Genomic DNA, 24,080 nt, shown 5'->3' with positions numbered 1-24,080 from the left:
ATTTGACGCTCCCATTGTGGTGCCTTTTTAATAGGCACTGCAGTGGGACCGCCCAAAAATTGCCCGCCAGAGACAAAAAAAGTCATAATCTGGAAGGCAGATTCTTACAGCTTTGGTGGTTTTGGAGCAGGGCAGCAGCATGTTGGCCCACTCCAAGACTACCAAAGTCATAATAATAATAATAAGTTTTTATGCATCCTTGGATGATACACAAACCATAACACATAGACAACAGAAATTATAGTGATAAGATGAAAAGCATGGGCTGCAGAAAATATTGCGAGGGAAGACAGCATATCCACATAGAACCTGGATAAAGGTGCTGTGCTGTGTGTGAACAGTGGTGGCCTTTGCTGAGGTTGCTGATTAAGTGCCTCATCAGTATTAAACACATGCAGATGAGAGCATGAGCTTTGTTTCTTTGTGCAGCAATGGATCGCTCTCTGCATTGGCAAGGCACGCGGCAGTTGGTATTTCAAATTCCAGCACTAATTTAATGACTGCTTTTTTGTTTTAATGTCAAACTGTGCCCCTCACATCTGTACTAGACCACATTTTATTATGGGCCAAGGGGGTCTCCAACTTGCACTTGTAGCTGCTGGTGCTGCTTTCATGTAGTGCTAAATGCTTTTAAAGTGTTGCATCTCTGTTATGGGCACTAGTGAAGCAGCTGGCCATGCACCAATAAAAGAAGAAAAGCAATTTCATAGAGTACAGGAAAACAGCCTGGCACAATTCCACCACTCCTGCTTCTGCTGTTGGGGTGGGGAGGGGCAACGTGCTCCACCTCATGGATCGACAGTGTGTGGACTATCCTGCACTGCACTGCATGAGCTGACAGACAGAATTATTATGCCATTCAGTACCCCATAAATATAATAGCTTTTTCCCACCCTTTTCCCTGAGCACAATCGAGGTTACAGATTCCCATTCCCAGGTATTTCTAACTAAACAAGGCAAAGCTTTTTAAGGTAAAGTGGACAGACTATAATTGTCATTTACCTGCACCTTGAGACCAGACTACTGTACCGCTATTAGCACAGATCCCGGAAACTGAGATACAGTGACCAAAGCAAGTAAAGGCAAATGGGAGGACTGATGTAGCAATCAGTTTTGCTGTTGCAGCTGCTTCCACCTCCTAATGTCCTCCCAAGTGGGAAATCAGCAGCAGCACCTTTAATGGACACTGGCTGTGTTTAAAATATGTTTCCCAGATGAACATGCAGCAATGTATGTCTGCTATCCTTGCATGCCTCCATCCCTTCATTTAAAACCAATCACACGGTGTCTCAAACTGTGGCTTGCCTAATTATTATTCACGAGGCAGGGCATTTTGTGAGCCACTGTGAGTCTACGAAGATCACGTCCCAAATTGCATTTTCAATCCAAACCAGTTGAGGCGCAAATTGGAGATCCCTTTGTGAATAGGAATAGTACATCAGGCACCTAAATTTCCTTGCATCAATTCTCCGATTACTTCCAACTATTCATCTCATACTACCTATAAAGACTTTGAAATCTTTGCATGAAAAAGTGTCAATTTGTGTGAATCAAACACATTTTACTTTATAGAATGATGCGTTCACACTCCCAATCATTGTAACTGGATGAAGAATTTGCAATAAGATGCTCTGCATACTTAAATACCTAAAGGTACACTTTTTGGCTGTAGAAAGAGATGCTTATGGAAGGGAGTGAATATCTGACTGGAAGGTAGACAGCATATGGTCATAGGAGGTGTAAATATTATATGGGAATCTATGACTATGAAATGTCTGCCTACTTTTAAGATATTTCATTGCTAGGAGACCTACAAATTATTTGGTTTGATAATTGAAGGGAACATCAGGGAGACCATTGCTGCATTGTGCTGCTGAGTTGTTAAATGTACTTTCATTGGTTGCTGTTTGCATAAGGCAGTGTTCTTCGATGGTGATGCACGTGCTACATGGGAGACCGTTGTGATTCAATATTGATGTTCAGGCCTTCTTCATGCTACAGAATTCTTTGACACTCAGAGGTGGAGTATTTCATTTGTTTTTCATGGCAATATTTAACCCCTTCCACGCTGATGACGAGCTCAGCTCGTCATGAGCGTAACCTGCCGTACGCTGATGACGAGCTGAGCTCGTCATGTAACGCAGTAATTTTAAAAATGCCACACACAGCGGGAAAAGCCGCCGCAGCGATGCGGTTAATGTATCAACACAGTCAAAAATAGACGTGAGGCTTGATCTGAATACCACCTGGGGGATTCTCTATGGAGAGGAATGGGGGATACTTTGAAGGGAGTGAGGATAATGCAATGATGTGTTTTCTACAGATTCTATCTGAGAGTTAATATTAACTTAACCTTTATAGTGTGAATTTGACCTTAGCATTATTAGTAAATGAATGAGTGACGTGCTGTGTATGTATAATAGAACGTAAGTGTGCCTTTGGCATCAACTAGCCCTTAGAATATTTTTCTTCACTTATATTCAAGAACACCATTAGAGAAGAAGCATGACACACAATAATGTAGGACTATCATGTGTTTCTTTTGGTATTACCTGGTTTAAAAAAGGTCTCTTTTTGCATGATCACCCGCATTGCTTTAGTCCGATGTTGTAGGTTTTTAGACTCTGTACACTGGGACCCTGAAAACCATGCATGTGCTTTGATCTTTAAAAATATGTTGAATTAGTTAAACACCCCGATAGGCATAATTAACTTATCTATAAACCATTAGTATTGATACCAGGTGTACCCAGGGCATGTAAGTTAAATGTCACTAGTAGACTGCTGCCCCTCTTGTGCCACCACTAAAGTGACAATACTAAACAAGCTATCAGGTCTTCCCCAGCCTTTGACCTGGCGAAATAAACCATTGGCCAGGTGTGTTTATGTAAAAAGATGTCCTGGAAGTAAAACATCTCAAAAGTAATTTTTCACTGTGGCATCGCAGGCTCTCCCATAGAAAAAACACTGACTTAAATTATATCACCTTATAATGCAAAACTTCAGTTTGGGAATAGCTAGACTAATGTTTCAATGACTCAAACTAATAGCAATTTATATTCCAAATTAGTGGTCAAGCCAGAAAATAAAGCATACAAAAAAGTGATGGATGGAAAGCTTGAATTGATCTCAGGCCCTGGTAATTACTAAGGACTGCATCCCAGGCCATTGTTATTTTGCAGACCATGTCAGTTCGGTTTGGACCCAGACATATGCAAATCAGTCTTGTCCCTGCTCCAATGAGAATAGTCCATCCCGAATTACCAGACAAGTGAACTGGAATGGGAGCACAAGCAACCTAGGATCCATTTTGTACTCCTTAGGGCTCATCAGCCATATAGGCAGTGTACACAGGACCCATATCTGAGTATACACATCCCACGTAGGGCAACACACTAAAGTATACAAAAACAGTGATGGATGGAATGCTTGAACTAATATCAGCCACTGGTAAGTATTCATGGCTACCAAGGGTTGAACTCGTGTTAAAATTATTGATGCAATGCTTACTTTGAATAAATGATTTCTGGTGCTGAGCACCGGAATTTAATTGTCAACACTGGCACTTATGACAGTCTGCCACATGGTGGGGCTGTCTGTTAAATTTACAACAGTTATTTATTAATCCAATATGCATTAAAACGGTTAATACCTGCCACTTAAACCATTGTTATAGCTTTGGGGACCTGGAATAGTGTGAATGGTCACACTAGTAGGAAAGTGATGGTAGTAGTTGTGTTGGTACTATCATTTAAAGTGCTGGCAGGGGCAGTGGGCAGGGCAAGTTTCAGTGGGCTCCTGATGAGGGCCTGACACCTATTTATTTACAAACTAAGCACTGATGTGAGAATTATCTGGACCTAGTAAAGAATTGTGGCATTATTACTTGGTGGGGACTCACATACTTCTCAACTAATAATCCATATGATAACACCTGGGTGGAGGGGAGTGTCAATAGCCTCAGAATGGTACAAAAAGTGATGGGCACTGATAATGTTCAGCAGGTTGAATGGTTTAGGTTATAAAGCACTGGTAACAAAACGGATTATTCAAGGTGCGGCATTATATTTTTCAGGATTTAGACTGAAAGAGACCTGGGCTGATTTACTAGTATGGACCTGGACAAGCTACTCGAAGAACAGGATATTGCAAATAATATTCCAAACTTGGATGTTGACGGGCCAGTAAAATGCACTGTAGCGGTAACCCAAATTTTTAGGCTAACTGTAGGTCATGAATTAAGAGCTTGTAACGGCCGCTTGCAGTCAGACAGACCGGCAGCCCCAACCTTTAGCAAAATAAACTGCAAGACACACATAGACTTCATATTGGTTTCCCTGAGTCTATGGTACTTACTTATTGACCTAAAAATAGGCACCAGAACTGAGAGCGACCACCTGCCACTTCAACTATGGGTAAATCTGCGACCCTTTAGATCCAATCGAGATGAGGAGATTGTACGAAATAGATCCTCAGGGGAAGCTCAGATATCTAACAATAGGCGTGCACTAAGATGGCCCAATATCCTGGCTAAGGAGGATGTAATGATAAATATCTATAACACCTTTTCTGATATAGTTACATCCTGCAAGGACGCGGTAATGGGTAGCCAGGATGTCTTAGACCGCCATTATAAACTGGTAGACGCTCTAGGTCCCCTCCTGAGCAAAGCTTGTCAAGGAGAAAAGACACCAAACCATTTAGAGCAGGTCAATCCCTGGTACAATAAGGAATGTCGTATAGCGAAATCTAACCTCATTCAGGCTGTTAAAACCAAAAACTCCCATTCCATAAGAGAATGTAGACATGCTTACAATAAAATTCTGTCCCAAACGAAAAAAATCTGGGATGAAGCACTTTGGGAAGACTTATTGGTAGCAGCTAAATCAAGAGACCAGGGCACTTTCTGGAGTTTATTGTCTAAAGGGAATAAAAAGGGCAGATCCCCCAAGGATGTCTACCTAGATGAAAAAACTTGGAGTGACCACTTTGGTAAGCTATACTCAGGAGATATAGAGGGGTCGCATACTCAAAATCTAGAGCTCAATCTAGAACTGAGCATTGCGCCACTAAAATTTAGTATAGAGGAGACTATGCAGGCAATAGGGGCTATTAAGTCGGGCAAAGCGCCAGGAACGGACAGGATCCCTGGAGATTTGCTAAAACACGATGTGGAAGTATGGGGACCATACATTAACTTACTTTGCAACTCTATAGTGGCTGGAACGCCAATCCCTGAAAGTTGGATAGGGGCAGAAATTGTAACAATATTTAAAAAAGGAGATCGTTATGACCCGGGCAATTATCGCCCAATTAGTTTAATTGACCTTTTACAGAAGGTTTTTGCCAGGCATATTTTAAAACGACTTATAGAATGGACGGAAGAGACCCTATACTATCTAAATACCAGGCAGGGTTTAGACCAAAAACTAGTACAGTAGATCAAGTGTTCAGGTTCATGTGTATCTGCTGGAAGTATATTAACATAAGGAAGGGTAGCTTGTACGTGGCATTCATTGATCTGCGGGCCGCCTTCGACCTCGTTCCACGTAACTTACTGTGGATAACACTACAAAGCATGGGGGTCCCAGACGAGCTACTTAATGAACTAATCCGATTGCACACAGAGAATTATGCAAAAGTCAGATGGGGGAAGGACGGTGAACTATCCAAGCCCATACCTATAAACCGTGGGGTGCGCCAAGGGTGGGTATTGGCACCCACGCTGTTTTCATTATACGTAAATGATATACCAGCGTATCTAAGGGATTGTGACCATGACGCACCTAGGCTAGGAGACGAGGCAATCACTGCATTACTTTTTGCCGATGATACAATCCTTATCTCTCAGACCCCGAAGGGTCTTCAAAACCTGGTGAATTCCTTTAATGGCTATTGTGAAAAGAAGGGGCTGGAAATAAACTCTTCTAAAACAAAATACATGTCTATAAATCCACAAAAGTCTTTCAAGAAGAATTTGGCCTTAAACAATAAAAAACTGGAATATGTGGAGAGCTTTAATTATCTAGGAATTACACTGGATAGTAACAGCTCATGGAAGGGACACCTGACAAAGAGTAGGTTGGCTTTCAAGCAAACCTCTATGCCCATCCTAAAAGTGCACGGAGCTAGCGACTCCAAAGCCATTACACCGGCACTGGAAGTCCTTAAAGCAAAGGCCCAATCGGCTGCACTCTATGGAGCTGAGGTTTGGGGGCATTGTTGTAAACACAATTTCGAACGGGAAGAAAACCACTTTGTGCGCAGGTTACTAAAAATACCAACTAGAACCCCTTTAGTTCCAGTATTTTTAGATTTGGATCTGAAACGTACAGACCATCAAGCAGCTCTCAGGCCATTGATGTACTGGGTAAGGCTATGGACAACCCCCGAGTTGTGTAGCTATAAAAATGGATTATTAGAAATAACCCGGATTGACGAGTATAAGAAAATAGCATGGCTAAAACACATCGAACTTTGGTGCACCAGGTTAGGGCTGTCCCATTTTTGGAATGATCCCCATAATATGACTTCTGTGTGTAAAAAGATTTTAAAAAATACTTATTGGTCCTATGTTAATGAGGAGTCATCTCACTGTCCATCTATTGGTTCATTGTCTCAGAAATTCCTGTCTATAAAAGACACTGCTGCATTCGAAACGTTTATGGATGAGATAAACCCACCTCTAGCAAAAGCTTTATATTTGCAATATAGATACGGGGTATTACAGACCAACGCCCACACATGCAAATGGAGAGATAGCAATGAGGATGGTTTCTGTACCCTTTGCCCATTAAAGGCTAAGGAGGATGATGTCCATCTATTGTTTTTCTGCCCTGCTTATGTACTACCTAGACAGCGCTGGATAAAACCTCTGTGCAATAATCTGGGCGTCAGGACGCTTAAAGAGGCTGAGCGTATTATAAGGTCAAATACCTCACAATTGGTGGTTTTTTGTATAAGCAGATTTTTATTCAATATGTTTCTTATCAGAAAATGCCTTGGTTATAAACTATAATGTAATAATGAAATCTGTAGTTTTCTCCAACAATGTTAAACAACGTAGAATGCACTGAGCTCACTTTTGTACAAATCTTGTGGTTTTAAAGTTTTTTAATCTATGTTTTTAGTCTGGCTTTTATAATGTAATAACCTTTTTATGGTTTTTAATTGAATTTTAGGAATAGGCATAACTAAATACATAGAACTAATTGTTACTCTGCCCCAGTACATATCAACTGTAATGTGTTACCCAATAAATTGTCTTAAATTCTATTTTTCCTTTTTTAATTAGCCTATGCTTGTTCATATTTTATTTTTGTGTACTTCCTGCTTTTATGGCTATCAGCCGAAATAAAGTTGAACTGAACTGAACTGATTTACTAGTATCTCTTGCAATGAAGTGCAGCAACATCATTTCTACCGAGATATAGCAGTCTGCTCTCTTTGAATATGCTGGTGCACAACTTAACTGACTTTTACCATGTAAGCACTTTTGCAAAATAGTGCAAGGGAGGCTGCCTGAGGTTAGCATAGGTTTTGAATTGGAAGGGCACCTTTCTAATACAACATACTAAAGTGTGAAGAAAACAAAACCATTCTCTTTCTTCACCCCTACCTCAAGGAAGCTTGTCTGGCACTAAGCCCTGTCAAAATGTCTATAAATGTTAGCAAATAGTATGTGCATATAAATCATGGGTGGTACCCTGGAAACTCCCATGTACCACACATGAGAGCCGAATCTGGTGGCTAAGTGCACTAATGCGTACACTGCAGGATTCTGTGTTTGACCTCATGGTCACAGGTTCAAACCCGGGTGAGTCCACTCAGCCTTTCATCCATCTAAGGTCGATAAAATGAGTACCATTGAGTTGGGTAACATTAAACATCTGTTATTCAGTGCCAAGATACCTATGGGTGAACGTGTGCTTTACAAACACACATTATGTTATGTTTTATGTGATGCCTTTTTAGCACAAAGTATAGAATGACGCTAATTTGTGTTACAACACTCTGGAAAGTAAATTCCAATTCAAACAGAGATCGGAGAAGTCCAGCACTTCTGATATATGGAAAAGACAATACATTTGGATCCTGGGGTCTATGAAATTGATCATCAATATATATTATATTTGCTGGGAAAGAGGATTAGATCTTTGATCGCTTAACAGAGTATGGTGTTCTAATGATGCTTCGACTTGGTATTGGGTGGCAAGTTCAATAGGGGAGCCAGTCTATTCCGCAGAGCTCTAATAAGTATGTATCACCAACAATGCACCTGTCTAAGGACGGTCTGGTTATGTGGATGGCCTTATAGAGAATGAAGGCTACAAATTAAATATTTTTTAGAGGTCGGGGATGAAGCGTTTGCATGTAGCATGCTTTAATATCAGTGTTACAATGCCTGCCACGCTTACCCTTGAACAGGCTTTCAAAGCTCTGGTCACGTAGGGTTAAACACATCTCTAGCATAAGATCCAAAATAAGCCCTTTACCTTTAGCACCATTAAGTCCAATAAACATTAGAATCGAGTAAGCAATGCGAAGTATAACTGAGTGATTGCCATTGTGTTTTATCATATTTAAAAAAAAAAGTATATTCTAATCGTAATTTCAATGAAAACAAAGGGGCATATTACCAAGGGCAATATCAGGAAAATTCCCGCTAAAGCGGCGATAATTTTATCGCCCTATTCCCTAGCTGTCGCTAACACCAGTTAGCGACAGCTAATAGGCGATAGCGGGCATTCTGCATGTCAGCGATGATTATCGCTAATGACATGCAGAGTGGGCGTGCCAAGATGTTAGCGACTGGAAACAGTCGCTAACATCGCTATCCCCTATTACCAACTTTTGGAAATAATCGCGCAAAGCGCGATTATCTCCAAAAGCTAACGCCTGCCCAGAGCATGTTATCCATGTTATCCAATGGTAGGTGGATAACATGGCTAAGAGCATTTGCTCGCTAATGCATGAATATCGCTGACTTGTCAGCGATATTCATGCATTTCGGCCGATTTTTATTGCTTAGGAGATAAAGCTTGATAATATCAAGGCTCCTAAGCGATAAAAATCGTCGAGCGCGGCGATATTTAAATCCCCGCTAACCAAGCTTAGCGATAATTATCGCTATAGCTTGGTAATATGCCCCAAAGAGCTAGGGTAGAAATTTGTCGTGTCTGCATCATGTACTTTTAACCATTTGAATTGTATTATCGTATGTGCGCTCAAATTGTTAGTGTTGTATCATTCATAAGAAATGGCGGCATTGTGACAAACACTTGAGAACAATAACATATTTACTCCCTTCTAATAGTAGAATCTGTTTGTTTGTTACAGAGGTACATACTCATATGTCAAGCCTTGAGTTAATTCTTCTCGTTACCTATGCTTTGATATATTGGAAAGGTTTGACCTTTTATGGCATATTCCTTGGTGAGGGCTCTGTAAAACAGATGCCAAAGGAAGGTATGTATCAGAGACTATTATCAAAGGGGACAAATGCCAATCTGTAATGTTGTTGATGCTTGCTTACCAGAAATGGTCTACACCATCAGTCAAGGCAAAATATATTTGTAAAGTGAAGCCTGTACTGACCTTTCAAATAGAGGCATCCTGAAGCAAACAACAGGATTGCATGTAGGGAACATCATGTTTAGTACCTGATTAACTATTATTCCATTGGCATAAAGTTGTTGCTATTTTTGACTGGCAGAGCATTTTGCAAACTAACTAATATACTAAGAGGTCAGTTCACAAAACACCAAATTGCAGGGGATCACAAAACGATCTGCCTAATTAATATTCATTAGCCAGGCATTCATTTGCAACTCCAATGATTTGCTGCAATCACACTGATGGTGGACAGCAAGGATCAACAGAACATATCACTCTGATTGCATCAATTTAAGTTAAAAAAAACCTGTTGGTGTTCCTTACAAGAATGGTGGCGCTCTACAAAAAACATTTTTCTGCTTTGGAGAAATTCAGGGGTAGCAGGCAATGGTTACCTCGATCACTGCCTACTCTGATGAGGCTGCCAAACTGATTCCCAAAGGAGTAGGCATCCTAGCGTCCCCCCTTCCGCTTTGTGAATGAGTTACCACCACACCTCGGAGGTTGGGTAGCTCATCAATTGTTTACAATTGCAATTGTGACCATAAACCATTGTTACAATTGTTGTCTAAATAGAAATCGGAGGGGGATGCCCCTTTAACGCCCCCTTCTATTTGAGAATCAGAAAGGAGAGCAAATTTGTTTTACGAGTCGAAAATAATTTTGTAACTTTTACAAAAAAAATATTTAAAGAAAAGCTATTCTGTAGCTGTAAGCGCTGATATTTTGTGAAATGCAGGGTTAGCAATTGCAAAACGGCTTTGTACATTAGGCCATTAGTTTTTGTTTGCAATTGAGAAACATCGAGTTTCGTGTTTTTTTCAAAGTCTTGAAGGGTGAGTTCACTTTTTGCTTGTTATTGGGAATATTACGTTTAGCTTTTGTTTGTGACTGTGAAACAATGAGTTTACTTTTTATTTGTTACTGGAGAAAATTGCATTCAGCTTTTGTTTGTTGCCGTGGAACATAGTGTTTGTTTTTTGTTTGCTGTTCAAGATCATGTAATTTAGCTTTTGTGTCTCAGTCAGAAACAACCAGAACCCGTGAAAGGTTGTTTTGTATTCAAAGTAAACATAACCACAGAGAGCTTTGATTACAAGGCTACTTGAGAGGCCGTCAGGGTTACCATCATATTGAATTACAATGCAAAGTACCGTAGTGGAATATCTTTCTTTATAATGCAGTAAATATAATCCAAATCCAAGTCAAATTCTGCAAACCTGCTGAGAATTCTGTCTCCTAGTTATCCATACTGAACAAAGTGGCACCGCAGAGGATTTACTGCTGAAATTTAACAATGGAGTGCCCATTCTGATTTTGAATCTGTTTTTAATGTAAACATGTCCTTGGCGAATTTCCTATCCAGCTAGTTTCTAAGAATAAATATAGATGCATTCCAGGTAAAGCTAGAGATATTAGCTTTCTTTTTCGGACCTGTGCTCAAAGATTTTAGTCCTTTTTCAAGGTCATCGGTGTTGGTCCTCTTCCCTATCCTGTTTGAGCATGCCATGTCACCTGGCATCTACCCACTGGGTTTCACTTTCAGAGGAAGGAAATAAAGCAATGGGAAAAAAGAAACACATTTTCTGTGTGGATGCAGCTGTTAGCAGTGGCTATCAGCTGACTACCTGGAGAACACCCCCTAATTGCAATGTCAGATCAATTCCTCGTTTTAAAATGTATTTCATCTGTGTTTTAGTGTATACCTATTTAAGGTTTTAGGTTGGTATACAAGGAGCATTATAGTCTATGCTGTATAGCCAGTCCAGTCTTTTTTTAATTCACATGACTTCCACTTAATCTCTACCTATGCTAAAAGCTGGTAGTCTTGCTTCTAGGGCTTTGATCATCCATGAACCTCCCCACCCAGCTGAAGCTTTCCCTGTCATCTGACTTTGACCCACTGAGTCTGACCTAAAGAGGATGGGAAGCAGTGAGAGAACACACTTGCTACATCAACATACTTGTGAGAGAATTGATTATAGTCTGGCTCACTGGCCATCCCTTCTAAATGAAAATATGAGAGGTAAAGCTCCTTTTCAAAATAATATTAACCTGAATTTATAGCACATGTTTAATCACTGCTTAGATCCATGTTCAATATTACAGCGCCAAGCCGGACAACTTGTTTGAGAAAGCAACTTCAAATCTGCTGTTCAAGTCCTTTTACTCTCACATCTGGATAGTGGTAATACTCCATGACCTCCAGGACTGCTCACTAACATCGCCAAAGGGCATCCTACACACCTCAGCATATTTCATCCAGGACCTGAAGAAATGTGATCACATCACCCTCATCCTGCAGGAAGTTCATTGACTCCCCTTACCAGCCTGCATCATCTTCAAAACCAGCTGCATCCCTTAAACAGATATCACAGACAGCACCCCTGTGTATCTTGCAGAAATCCTTCCCATCTTTTATGGTTCTCAAGTCACTACATACTATCTATCATTTTCCATCTGCACAGCTACAAACAGCTGCAGCAAAAATTATGAAAAGTGTGCAATCCAGTGCAAATAAACCTTCTCATTGCTAATGGAAAAATTAATCTAATTATAGTACCACTCATAAGGATACAATCAATGATGACAGCAGTCACCCTATGCCTGATGATAGTGAAATTCTTAATTCATGAAGTATATTTGCCGTAGTAAAAAGGTTTCTGTCAATTGGAGGACATATGGCAACTCACTCTACTTCCAGTTTCTAATGATATATTTCAAACATGAGCTAGTTATTTGGCTAATTGAACCGATGCCCATGTGTCCAATATGTACCTGCTATAGAAAGCCACCACCTAAACAGTAACAAATGGCGTTCTTTATAAGTGCAACTCTGGGGGTGATTATAATGGTGACGGATTGCCACCGCTGGGGTGGCGTTGGCGATCCGCCCGCATTCCCAACTTGATTTACCCCCGCCATATATTCATGGTGGGGAGTACCGCCACACACTGAAAATCCGTCCGCCACTTTTCCATGGCGGTGATGCCGCTCTGGAAAGGCTGGCAGGAATGTACTTTGGGAGCCAGTTGAGGGCCCCCAGGGAGGTGGGGGTCCACTTGGGGGTTACCCGCTGCATTCCCATGCACAAGGTGGCAGGGCCATTTCTCCATTGCGGTGGTTGCTGCTTACAGGGCCCCTATGTGTCCTTGTTTATAATTTGAAAACATACATGTTTATTTTTTCAAAGATGACCATGGATTACATAAATAATATTGCGTGACCTGTGGTGGCAGTGAACTGTCCTCTTGAAGACCATATTTATGGCACAACAGCAAAGTTCAATATGAGTGCCTGTAGTAGTCCTAGCTTTGTTTCTGCCTCCATGCACTATGTCCCATACTGGGAAAAGTAATAAAGAAAAGTGATAATGTTTTTTTTCATTTTGTGAAATTACAAAGATTGGCCCTAAAACATATCTACTTAGTCATTATTAATTTTGGCATTTTAGGGCTAGGGTATTGATTTGTGGAACTTTGTGAGAGACATTTTACAAAAAGTTCTAGATTATTAATACTTGGGTAAGGTGTAGTGCCACAGTTGTGCTTATAGTCATACCACAAGGGTTAGTTTTAAGGTTAGATAGAATAATGGAAGGAATTGTTCACAGAGGTAATGGTAGGAAATGTGTTCATCTATATTGTTTGGGGAAAGGTCCAGAGAAATTAAGGGTTAGGTTAAGAATTAAGGGTAGGGTTGTTGGAAATGATTTGCTTCATTTTGGCATTCTTCATCATGATTTCTTCACATTTTTCACAGCAGTGCAAGATGCAAATTGCTTTATCTCTGCTTAAGTGTGGTGATGAACTGTTCACTTGCACCGCACTACCTTCATAGTGTGTTCTCCACCACACTTCTAAAAAAATCTTTCTGGTGTGTGAACCAGAAAAAAATCCTTTTTAAAAATAATATTGGCATATGTGGCAAGAACTTTCCTACGCCCTGAGATTTGTTTTTTGATCAATGTGATGAGCAGTGCTCACAGAGCTATGACGTTGCACTACTTCAAAGGGAAACCAGTTGGTTAATTTAGCTTGTGACTGGTTTCACATTAAACAGTTCTTGGGTAGGAATATCTTAGCCCCTTGAGAACTAATCCAAGTAGGAGAGGTGGTGTTGGGAAGGGAATAATGTCTCCTTTCAAACATACCTCTCCTTAGTGAACCCAGCTTGGAGTTTGCTGCAAGAGAGAGTTCCCTAAGCAGGGATGCCCCTACTAGACCATAAGGCAGATGGAGCGCCCCATGGCCATTGTATAGTGCTCCCTCCACTTAAACAATCTTTCTTTCCCCCTGGATAGGAGATTGGTGTATTTACACCAATCATTGCATCAAGGTGGTGGAATGTCCACTAGATGCCAGGGATATTATTTGTTCAATAAAAGGAGGTTGGGTGGCGTAATCTGGACATCTGATTGTGCCTCCATCCCATAATGGCCCTTGCAATCTTTCTGGGGACAGAAAGATTTCCCAAAATGAATGGGGTGGTGTCTGACCCAAATCAGGCCATACACCCATCCCTAAAGCCCCAACAGTCCTTTTGTGTCAAAATAGGAAGATTGGAGGATTTCCCCACTATCTGTCCTGAGATTGAGCAAGCCCATTAAATGCCAGTAAAGTTTTCAAAAATATTGAGAGGGATCCGGTACATCCTCATAGTAGGCTGCACCCTTCCCCTAAAGCCCCAACAATATTTATGCCTCTCCGGCTTAAAACATCCAAAGGCAAGCAAGAGGAAATCAAATTATTTTGGGCATAGGTTTAACTTATCCGCCAGCAGAGGAGCAAATCCAAACTTCCTCTCACTTTCCATGGTGAAAGCCACACTCTTTGGACTCAGTTGGCAAGTAGGGAAACCCACAAACTGTGGAAAAGTAAATTTTGCCATGTTCTGTGTCCCTACGTGTTCCCCATCTTATGTTATATGTGCGTGATTAATATGCATATGTATTCCCATGATCGATTAAAGACGCAATTACAGTTGTGTCCATCTCTAGTATGCCAGTTCCCAGTTCTCGTGAAAGCTACGAGTATCAGGCCTATGTAAAGCTACGTTGCCACGTTTCACAGTGTGCACGTTATTTCATTGTAAAGTCCCCGTTTCTAGGCCTCAAAAGGGCCCGGACTCAGATTCAGCTCCTGTCTCCTGAACCCTCTCCGAGGAGCGATACAGCCCCCACCTGTATCCCTGACCCTTCACTTACTTCCTGCCTCACAGTGCCCGGCTCGGCCTGGCTCTGCCTGCCAGTCTGCCAAGAGTATGTTATGATTCTAGTTATCAGTCCAGCCCTCCTTCTCTGCATTCCTAAGCTACTGAATCGCATCAATAGTTTCCGTCACAGTCTAGCTTTTATGTCTCCATGTAAGAGAAATACTGTATTAATGGTCATTTAATATTCCTCAACACGCACTACATGTAGAATAATGCATGCACCAGTCTTAGAGTCTGTTAGCCTTTACCCTGATAACTTTTAGTTTCTATCAACATGTTCTCTAAACATCAGATACTAGATAGTGTTTAGGTACATGTCGCTCTGACTCTCCAGACTTTAGTCTCTCCTTCTTGCGCAGAAGTCATAGCCCCCAGCTTCCCCCTAGTAACACGTCATTACCAGCTTGCGCGCATCTCTAGGTTAGAGGTCCCGGCTCCTTAGGTAGCCCCTTCCATGTTTCCGCCCCATTTATGACATATTCTGTTACGTTTACATCACATGTCTATGTATACGCCCTGTTCACGCCTCTTGTTACACCTACTTAATGCCTTATCTTTCGCGACTGCTACAGGCCCTGCCCACTGCTACGCCTATTGTATTGAATACCATGTATTATGTTTAAGTATATATATGCTTGTGCACTGTTATTAAAAGCAGCGCTAGCCATCCCAGATCTTGTCCGTGCAGGTTGTCCTGTTCCTGTCCTTTATGCTGTATTAAACCTGCAAACTCCAGCTACCTCGAATCTTGACTCTTATTTATTGAGCTATCTGTTATTGTATATCTAGTCAAAAATAGAGGTATTATTTATTTATTTACCACATAATGGCGCCCGAATAGGGACTTGCCCTTTCCCCACGCGCCGGAGAAGCCACGCAAGCCCCCTGATCCTCTGCAGTCGTGACGGAACCATCCTGCGCAGTGGCAGATATTTCTGCTTCAAGTATCCCTCAGGCCCACGGAGGAGACGGAGGTTGCGGTCCAGCATCCAGACGAGGCGGTGGAGGAACGCGGCGAGTCCCGACCAGAGCCCAAGCCGAGAGTCCAAGGTCCGAGGTATCCGGAGGCCCACCCGTAACTGAAGTCCGAAGTTCGTAGTCCGTCGTCGTAGCAGTCCAGTCCAGTCCGAGGCCTTCCGTTCTTGCTGCCCGGTGAGTACCGTTGCTGGGGTAGTATCTAGACAGGGTCAATTGCATTGTCTCTGGTCCGTGGGTTTGGGTACACAGATCCAACACGAAGTGTCCACTTAGGTGGATGCGGGTCCTGACGTGTCTCTTTATGGGACCGGTAAGTTTTCGTACTGTTTTAGCAGTGCATCTAGTTTCTGTTCTAGTCCGTTCTGTTCTCGAGAAATTCATGTATTCTGTTTTCAGTATTCCAGGTAGTATTCTGTCCGAACTGTTATTTTAAATGTCATTCATGTATTTCAATGTCGTGGTATGAAAGTGGTGTCCTTCAGTAATTATCGTGTTCATTGTGTATTGTATTGTGTCTAGACTCCAGCCCAGTCATGCCATTGTTTTCCAAGTTACGTCAGTTAAAAACTAGAAAAGGTCTGTTAGAAGAAGCAGTTCCTGTCCCGCCTAGGGACAGTCCAGGTCATTTTATGTATCAGAAGCATGGCATAAGTGCCATATTGTACCTAGATTTATGGGTGGAGTACACCAAACAGTTAGAAGAAAAGTATAGATGGCCCGTATCAGGTACGTGGGATGCCGAGTGCATCATGCGAGTAGAAGAAGCATTATGGAAAAAGAAAGCCAGACAGTCACAGAAAGATGCCATCGAGTTATGGCGCAAAGAATCTCATAAAAGAACCGAAAAAGAAATCAGAAAGTCAGAATTAAGTAGAGAATCCTCAGAAAGAGCCCAAGAAAGGGAACTAATCGAGATAGGTGAAAGAGTTAAAGCCGAACAGTCAGACAGACAGAGGAATGCCCTCATTAAGGGTATGTACCCTCTTCTTGCCGAGGGCTTGCCAAAAGCAACCCCGGAGGCCTCCAGTAATTTTCCGCCACCTTTAGTCCCGACCAAGCTGCGTCACAAACCGACCGCAGCTGATATTTTTCTCTCGTCCTATTTGGACGACACAGTCCCAGAATATGCTAATCCTGTTCCGCCAGCTCCTGTAAATAATGTAATTCATGGTCCTCCAGTCACCGGGGCACCTGTTACAGTACCTGTTACGGTACCCCCGGTCCAGCCCGTAGTACAAATTCCCGCCACATCAGTCACCTTGCCAGCACGAAGAGTATCAGTCGACGATTCCAGTATAGGGGCCGCAGGAGGAGGTCCTCCTGGTACACCGCCGCCAAATAGACGTCTAGGGCCAGTCGAGTTACAGCGTACGCCCAAATATCAGTCTATTGCAGAAATCAGGCGAGCCCTTACTGAATGCTGTTATGATCCAGTCCCAGGCGAGGATAGTATGGTTATATATTCCGTGCGTATAAGGCAGGTGTCCGAGTATTTGGTCACCCTGCCGAATATGAAAGAAGATCTAGACAGAATGTATCGTTTCATTCGTACAGGACAAGATCCAGAAAGTATCGGTGAAGTCATGTCTTACAGAAAATCTGAGATCCAGTTCATGCTATTAAAGTTTCTGATCAATTGTTTAATACGGGAACAAGATTCCCCGACTAAAGATCCGACCGAAATGAAAATTCTGACAAAGTGGAGTGATAATGTAGCCGAGGGTAAGCACAAGACACTCAATAGTATAGAGAGTATGTACAAGAGAATACGTAAAGAAATAATAAGGTTACACGAACAACGCAAAGAAGCTCTAGGAAGCGAGAAAGAAAATGACTCTCCTACTGAAGAGGTAGACGACGAGAATACCGCCAGAATAGCGTATGTAGGTAAATCTAGATTTCCAGACCGACATTTACGCCTAGAACACAAGAAAGTCTTTCATCTCCCAGCACCAGAACAAGGCTCTCTAGAACAAGTATTTCAAGCTACCAATCAAATTCTGAAATCACGAATCGGTTATAGTGAGTTAAGTACTATGCATGAACAAGAACTAGCCCGATCAGCAGCCCGATGGATTACTGATTCTACCACTTTTCCAGACGAAATAGTGGCACAAATGTTTCTGAAACTGCCCCCAGCCGAGCAGCGACTGGTGGGTATGTATATGATCCAGCACCTCATTACTCTGTATGAGGGTCAACATTCTGATCCAGGTCCGTTACATGATATCCTGAACGAGTTACTCCAGTATAGATGGAAAGGTTTAGGTACCGATTTAATTAGTGTCATTCTAGAACAGCGCCATAAATATAGAACGTTTTTGAACCCACATTTTGTTCATGTCTCACCTCCAGAAAGTAAACCGTTTTATATAGACAGACAGCATCCGTTACGAGAAGTACACCCAGTTAGGACAGCGGGTGGTGAAATGCAACGAGTATTTGTTTACACCCCAGTTACCAAGATGGAACTCTTAGAAATGAAGAAGTTAATTCCCTGTCACGACAAAGATCCAGCAGGGTTCCACCGAGAATTAAAAGACATGCTCCGTATGGGAGAATACACGTATCCAGATATAATTAAAATGTTAAAAGTCCTGTTGCCCGCAGGGGTATACGAAAAACTTAAGGAAAAGGATTGGGAGGTGGGAGAGAAAAAGATCGATTGGACAGCTCTAGAAGCTGAAGATAAGATACGAGTACCAGGTACCGGTCTTGGAGACAAATGTAAAGAATTACCAGAATTATTAATACAAGTTTTACCTAGGTTATTAGCCACTAAAAAGGAAGACTGGGATGCAATCTCAGCCTGTAAACAGAAACAAGACGAAGACACTAGTGATTTTTATTCTAGATTTGAGAAATGTTTTATAATAAACAGCGGTCTAAAGACAAGTAGTGAGTCATACCCTCATCTTTTTGTTACTAAACTAGTTGAGAATTCAAGCCCACAAGTTAAGAATAGAGTTTTGAAAGTCGAAAGTACATGGCAAGCTAGTACTCCGTCCCAGATGTTACAGATGCTTCAGTACCACCAGAATAGAATCAGAGAAGAGCAAGAACACGAGAGAAGACGTATGAAAGACACGAAAATGAAAGTACTAGTTGCGCAATCTGTTCCTCAAGACAGTCAGAAGAGGGGTCCGAATCAAGCCAGTCATCCTGCAGTTCCCGTTAAAGGGACCTGCAATTATTGTAAACAGCCAGGTCATTTTATAAACGAGTGTGCAGTTCTGAAACACAACATAGCTACCGGTAAGACTAAAGAAAGACCACGTCCGCCTAGACAAGAACAAGTTTCACAGACTTCTCAGCCACAGAATGCACAACAGACAGTTCCAGTACCGCAGCCTATTGCTGCAACTCAGCATGTTACACAGCAAATGTACCAGTATGCCCAGACAGAGTATCCAGAGTATCAAGCGTATTCATGAAACAGCCTAGAGAGGGAGGTAGGCTTGCCTCTCATCGAGATTCCTGTAGATCAAGAAGGTCCCTATGTTCATAGTCAAGTATTAGGGAAAGACAGAAAGTTTCTGATTGATACAGGGGCAAGTAGGACGACTATTAGTCATGACGAGGTTCCAGGGGCTCCGCTCTCAGGCTCTAGAAATGTTTCCCTTGGATTTTCAGGAAAGCCAATCATTAACGAGATATCAGAGCCAGTTACTCTAGAAGTTGGTCCATTGTCCCGAACTACTGATCTATTACTTACAAAGTCATGTCCAGAAAATTTGTTAGGCATTAAGACATTGAAAGAATTAGGTGCAGTTATTTGTTGTTCCCCAGAGGGAATACGTTTGTTTTTACGTGACTTTAAGGGTCACTATGTTTTACGAGATTTTGATCCAAGATTGTCTAATGTTCCGCAGCATCTATGGGCGCAAGGTCCAACTGATGTTGGTTTTATGCAGATCACACCCCATCGTGTGACTCTCAAACAAGGTACAGTCCTACCACGAATCAGACAGTACAGATTGCCACCTGAGGCTGTAGCAGCCTTATCCAAAATTATTGACGAGCTCATGGCTCAAGGAGTTGTTGTAGAAACTGACTCCAATGTATGTAATTCTCCTATCATTCCAGTCATGAAACGTACTGATCCAAGTGCACCCCCAGTGTATCGATTAGTGATCGATCTTCGAGAACTTAATAAATGTATCATTCCCCAGTACCCAGTTGTTCCAGACATCTCGTCTCTATTGACAGCCATTGACTCTGAAGCAATATTCTTTACCGTAATCGACCTCAAGAATGCATTTTTCAGTGTTCCAATTCATCCAGACAGCCAGTACCTTTTCGGTTTTTGTTTAAATGGAAGGAGCTATAAATTCACACGAGCTCCTCAAGGTTTCACAGAAAGTCCTAGCATTTACAGTCAAGCACTTAAAAGACAACTAGACAATATTCACATGCCAACTGACACTACCCTGCTCCAGTATGTCGATGATCTACTGATCACAGCCCGCTCTGAACGTGACTGCGAACGAGCATCACTTACAGTCTTGTATTTCCTAGCCGAGATGGGGCACAAGGTGTCCCCTTCGAAGCTTCAATTCTGTGTCCAGCAAGTGATCTACTTAGGCCACTTACTGTCCAAGTGGGGTAGGCAGTTGACACAAGACCGTATCCAGTTAATAGCGAGTCTTCCTCAGCCCAAGACCCAGAAGGAGGTACGTGCTTTTATCGGCCTCACTTCTTATTGCAGACAATGGATTCCTCAGTATGCATTTCTAGCCAAGCCACTGATACAGTTAACGACACAGGAGGCAGCCGTATCGACTGTTCTCCCTTGGACATCTGAACATACACTTAGTTTCAATGAGTTAAAGAAAGCTTTATGCCAAGCTCCTGTTCTAGCTACACCGAACTACAGTAAGCCTTTTACACTTTTCGTCACAGAACGTGATGGTACAGCATTATCTGTTCTTACACAAGATCAAGCAGGACAATACAAGCCCTGTGCTTATTTTTCGAGCACACTAGATCCAGTAGCCCAGGCTCTGCCTGCGTGCCTCAAGTCAGTTGCAGCCACAGCACTAGCTATCAGACAAAGTGATTCCATAGTATTAGGACACTCCTTGACAGTACAAGTTCCACACTCCGTGGAAGTTCTTTTAAACCGAACACAGACTCAACACTTGACAATTGCACGTTTGACAGGTTATGAACTGACACTGTTCCAGCCACACATAGAAATCAGACGCTGCAATATTCTAAATCCTGCTACACTGTTACCGTCAGTTACTTCAAATCCTGCCACACATGACTGTGTGGAAGTAGTTAACACCATGACAAAGCCAAGATAAGACCTGACAGATATTCCATTACCAGATCCCGACCTGACACTTTATGTGGATGGTTCATGTATGAGAACAAGTACAGGAGATCTAGTAGCCGCGTATGCAGTGACTACTGACACTAAAGTTATTGAAACACACCGTATTGACACCCTGTCTGCTCAAGCAGCAGAGCTAGTTGCTCTGACTCAAGCCTGCATACACGCCAAGAACCTGAAAGTTAATATTTACACAGATTCACGTTACGCATTCGGAGTTGTACACGACTTCGGAGTGCTCTGGCAGGAAAGAGGTTTTATGACTTCTCATGGAACCAAGATTCAGCATGGTCTCCTCATTCAAGCTCTGTTAGATGCAATACATTTACCGACAGCTATCGCTATCATGAAGTGCAAAGCACATACGAAAGTTACAGACATTATTTCTCAAGGAAATGATCTAGCAGATCGAACAGCCAAGCTTACAGCACAGACACCAGACATACCAGTTAGCAAGACACCGACATCCACCCTAGAACAGACTACTTGTATGACAGTTAAGGACCCCACTCAAGATGTCATAGATATCCAGTCACATGCTACTCCCGAGGAAATCAAGAAATGGTCCGAACAAGGAGGGGTCCAGACAGATCAGGGATGGTTGACGAAGGGAAAAGCCACATGGTTTCTCCCCGACTCTATGGTTCAAGTCATTATCAATACCGCACATAGTCCAGCACATTTAGGAGAAAAAGCTATGTTAGACAGTATCCAGAACATTTGGTTCAACAAGCATTTACGAGCTGCAGCCAAGCAGAAAGTCCGTACCTGTATGATATGTTGCCAGTTCAATCCAGGTAAAATTGTCCTGGTGGAACAAGGTGGATTCCAGCCCCCTGACCACCCTTTTGAAGTCCTCCAGATGGATTATATTCAGATGGAGCGATGTCGAGGTTTCAAGTACGTCCTTGTAGTTGTATGCGCTTTGTCCAGGTGGACAGAAGCATATCCAGTTCCAGATTACACAGCCGCGACCACTGCCAAGCAGTTGGTTCGTGAATTCTTCCCCCGCTATGGACTCCCTAGGGTCGTGTATTCAGACAACGGCCAGCCATTCTCATCTGAACTTATGAAGCATGTTTCCCTTTTGTTAGGGTACCAGTGGAAGTTCCATTGTGTACGCCATCCAGAAGCAGCCGGTCTCGTAGAGAGACATAATCAAACCCTGAAAATCCGTATTGCCAAAGTCTGTCAAGAAAAAGGTGTAGACTGGCTAGTAGCTCTGCCAGTTGCCCTATTTTATATGCGCATGGTCGCACACTCCAGATCAGGTCTGTCCCCTTATGAGGTCGTGTTCGGCCGCCCCCCGAATATGTGGGGTACACCCAGACCCCGAAGTATTACCGATGTTTCCAGTAATATGCTGACAGATTACCTAGCTTCCTTGATGTCTGCCCTACACTCTTGTCGTTCACAGGTTGCCGCTGCATTTCCCGACAATACTGAAGTCAAGCCACACGAGGTCCTTCCCGGCACCCTGGTCCTCGTCCGCAATTTTGATCGTTCAAGTCCGCTGGAGCCTCGCTGGAAGGAGCCGAAGTTAGTCCTTTTGACCACCCGCACGGCCGTGAAGTTGGAAGGGAGAAAAGGCTGGGTGCATCTGTCTCACGTCAAGAAATTTCATGGATTAAGAACTAAAACTTTAAATAACACTTCTACAGACACTTTTATCAAGGACTGTCCCGCTAATGACTCTGATCCAGATCCTCCCCTGTTAGAGAAAACTCCGCAGCAGGAGTATAAGTTGAAGCTCCGGTCTAGTAAAATAAGTCAGCCAGTTTAATTGTCTAAGTCCTCCCCTAGGTGAAACGGTTAGACAGGTATCTGACATGTATGAAATAGACCCCCATAGTGAGAGAGTTAGTCAAAACTCTATCAGATGTATCGTTATTCTATGTTTTCTTTTATTTTTGAGTTTGATGGTTACCTGCACGAGTTATGCATTTCATTTATGTTTTCCAATTTCTCATGTAAATATGTTTTCAAACGCTACAGTAGAGCACACGTTTAGTGATCTGCCTCCTCATGAACTATCCTATCGTCTTGCTATGCGCAACAATACATTTATCCGTATGTTACATTATTCACACCAGACCAGCAATGCCACTAATTGTTGGGTGTGTGGTCGACTCCCCCCTTTCCAGACACCGAAGGGAGTTCTGCCACTGTTTCCTTATCCGTTTTCACATAATGGTTCATGTGGAGCATGGTCCACGTTAACGTCATCTTCGAATGATATGTCCCTTCTGAACAGTACATGTTTTCCAGACAAGCAAGGTCTTCCCCACAGAACAGGGTTAGATCTAGAAAATGAAGTGTATAATTTGGGTAATTATTCTTCGAATTTCATGGTCCTGAATGTTCAGTCTGATCCTACTCCAGACTTACCTGCTATTTCAGTACTACCAGTCAAAGGCGAATTATGTGTTAGAAATAATGGTTACGTACATGTAGGACACAGTGATTGTACTACTATTGTCGAATATAGTGACAGTGGGAAATCTATTTTCAAAGCCTCACGTCATTCTTATTTTGTTTGTGGTCAGACCGCATATGTTCGTCTGCCCCTCGATTGGGAGGGAACCTGTTACATTGCCTTCCTACTGCCACCAGTTTTTCTAGCCCCATCTGATTATCATAGAAACACACATCTAGTACACATTAGACATAGAAGGGAGATCGAGTCCCCAATTGTCGATCAAACTGAAACTGCTCTAGAACAGTATACAGATTTCAATAAAGGTTTCTTCTTCTTTATAGGCCCTATTCAGAATAGTAAGTTAATACGTAGATTGACCAGAACCCTTGAAGCAGTAGTGAATGAGACTGCCTCTGCTCTAGGTAACTTAACCGAAGAGCAATCTGCTATGAGATTTGTTGTGCTCCAAAATCGTCTCGTTCTTGACGTCATACTGGCCGATAGAGGAGGAGCATG

At 42.3% G+C, this 24,080-nt stretch overlaps 1 protein-coding gene across 1 annotated transcript in view; it reads right to left on the bottom strand.

Annotated features, from left to right (window-relative positions):
• The window catches only part of PCDH15 (protocadherin related 15), a 2,579,312-nt gene that overhangs the window by 519,045 nt on the left and 2,036,187 nt on the right, over positions 1–24,080 (bottom strand). The window lies entirely within an intron of this gene.

Source organism: Lissotriton helveticus, chromosome 5_1 (assembly GCF_964261635.1).
Source record: "Lissotriton helveticus chromosome 5_1, aLisHel1.1, whole genome shotgun sequence".
Taxonomy (NCBI): domain Eukaryota; kingdom Metazoa; phylum Chordata; class Amphibia; order Caudata; family Salamandridae; genus Lissotriton; species Lissotriton helveticus.
The sequence above is the reverse complement of the archived record's forward strand: the minus strand, read 5'-3'. Positions and strand labels throughout refer to the sequence as shown.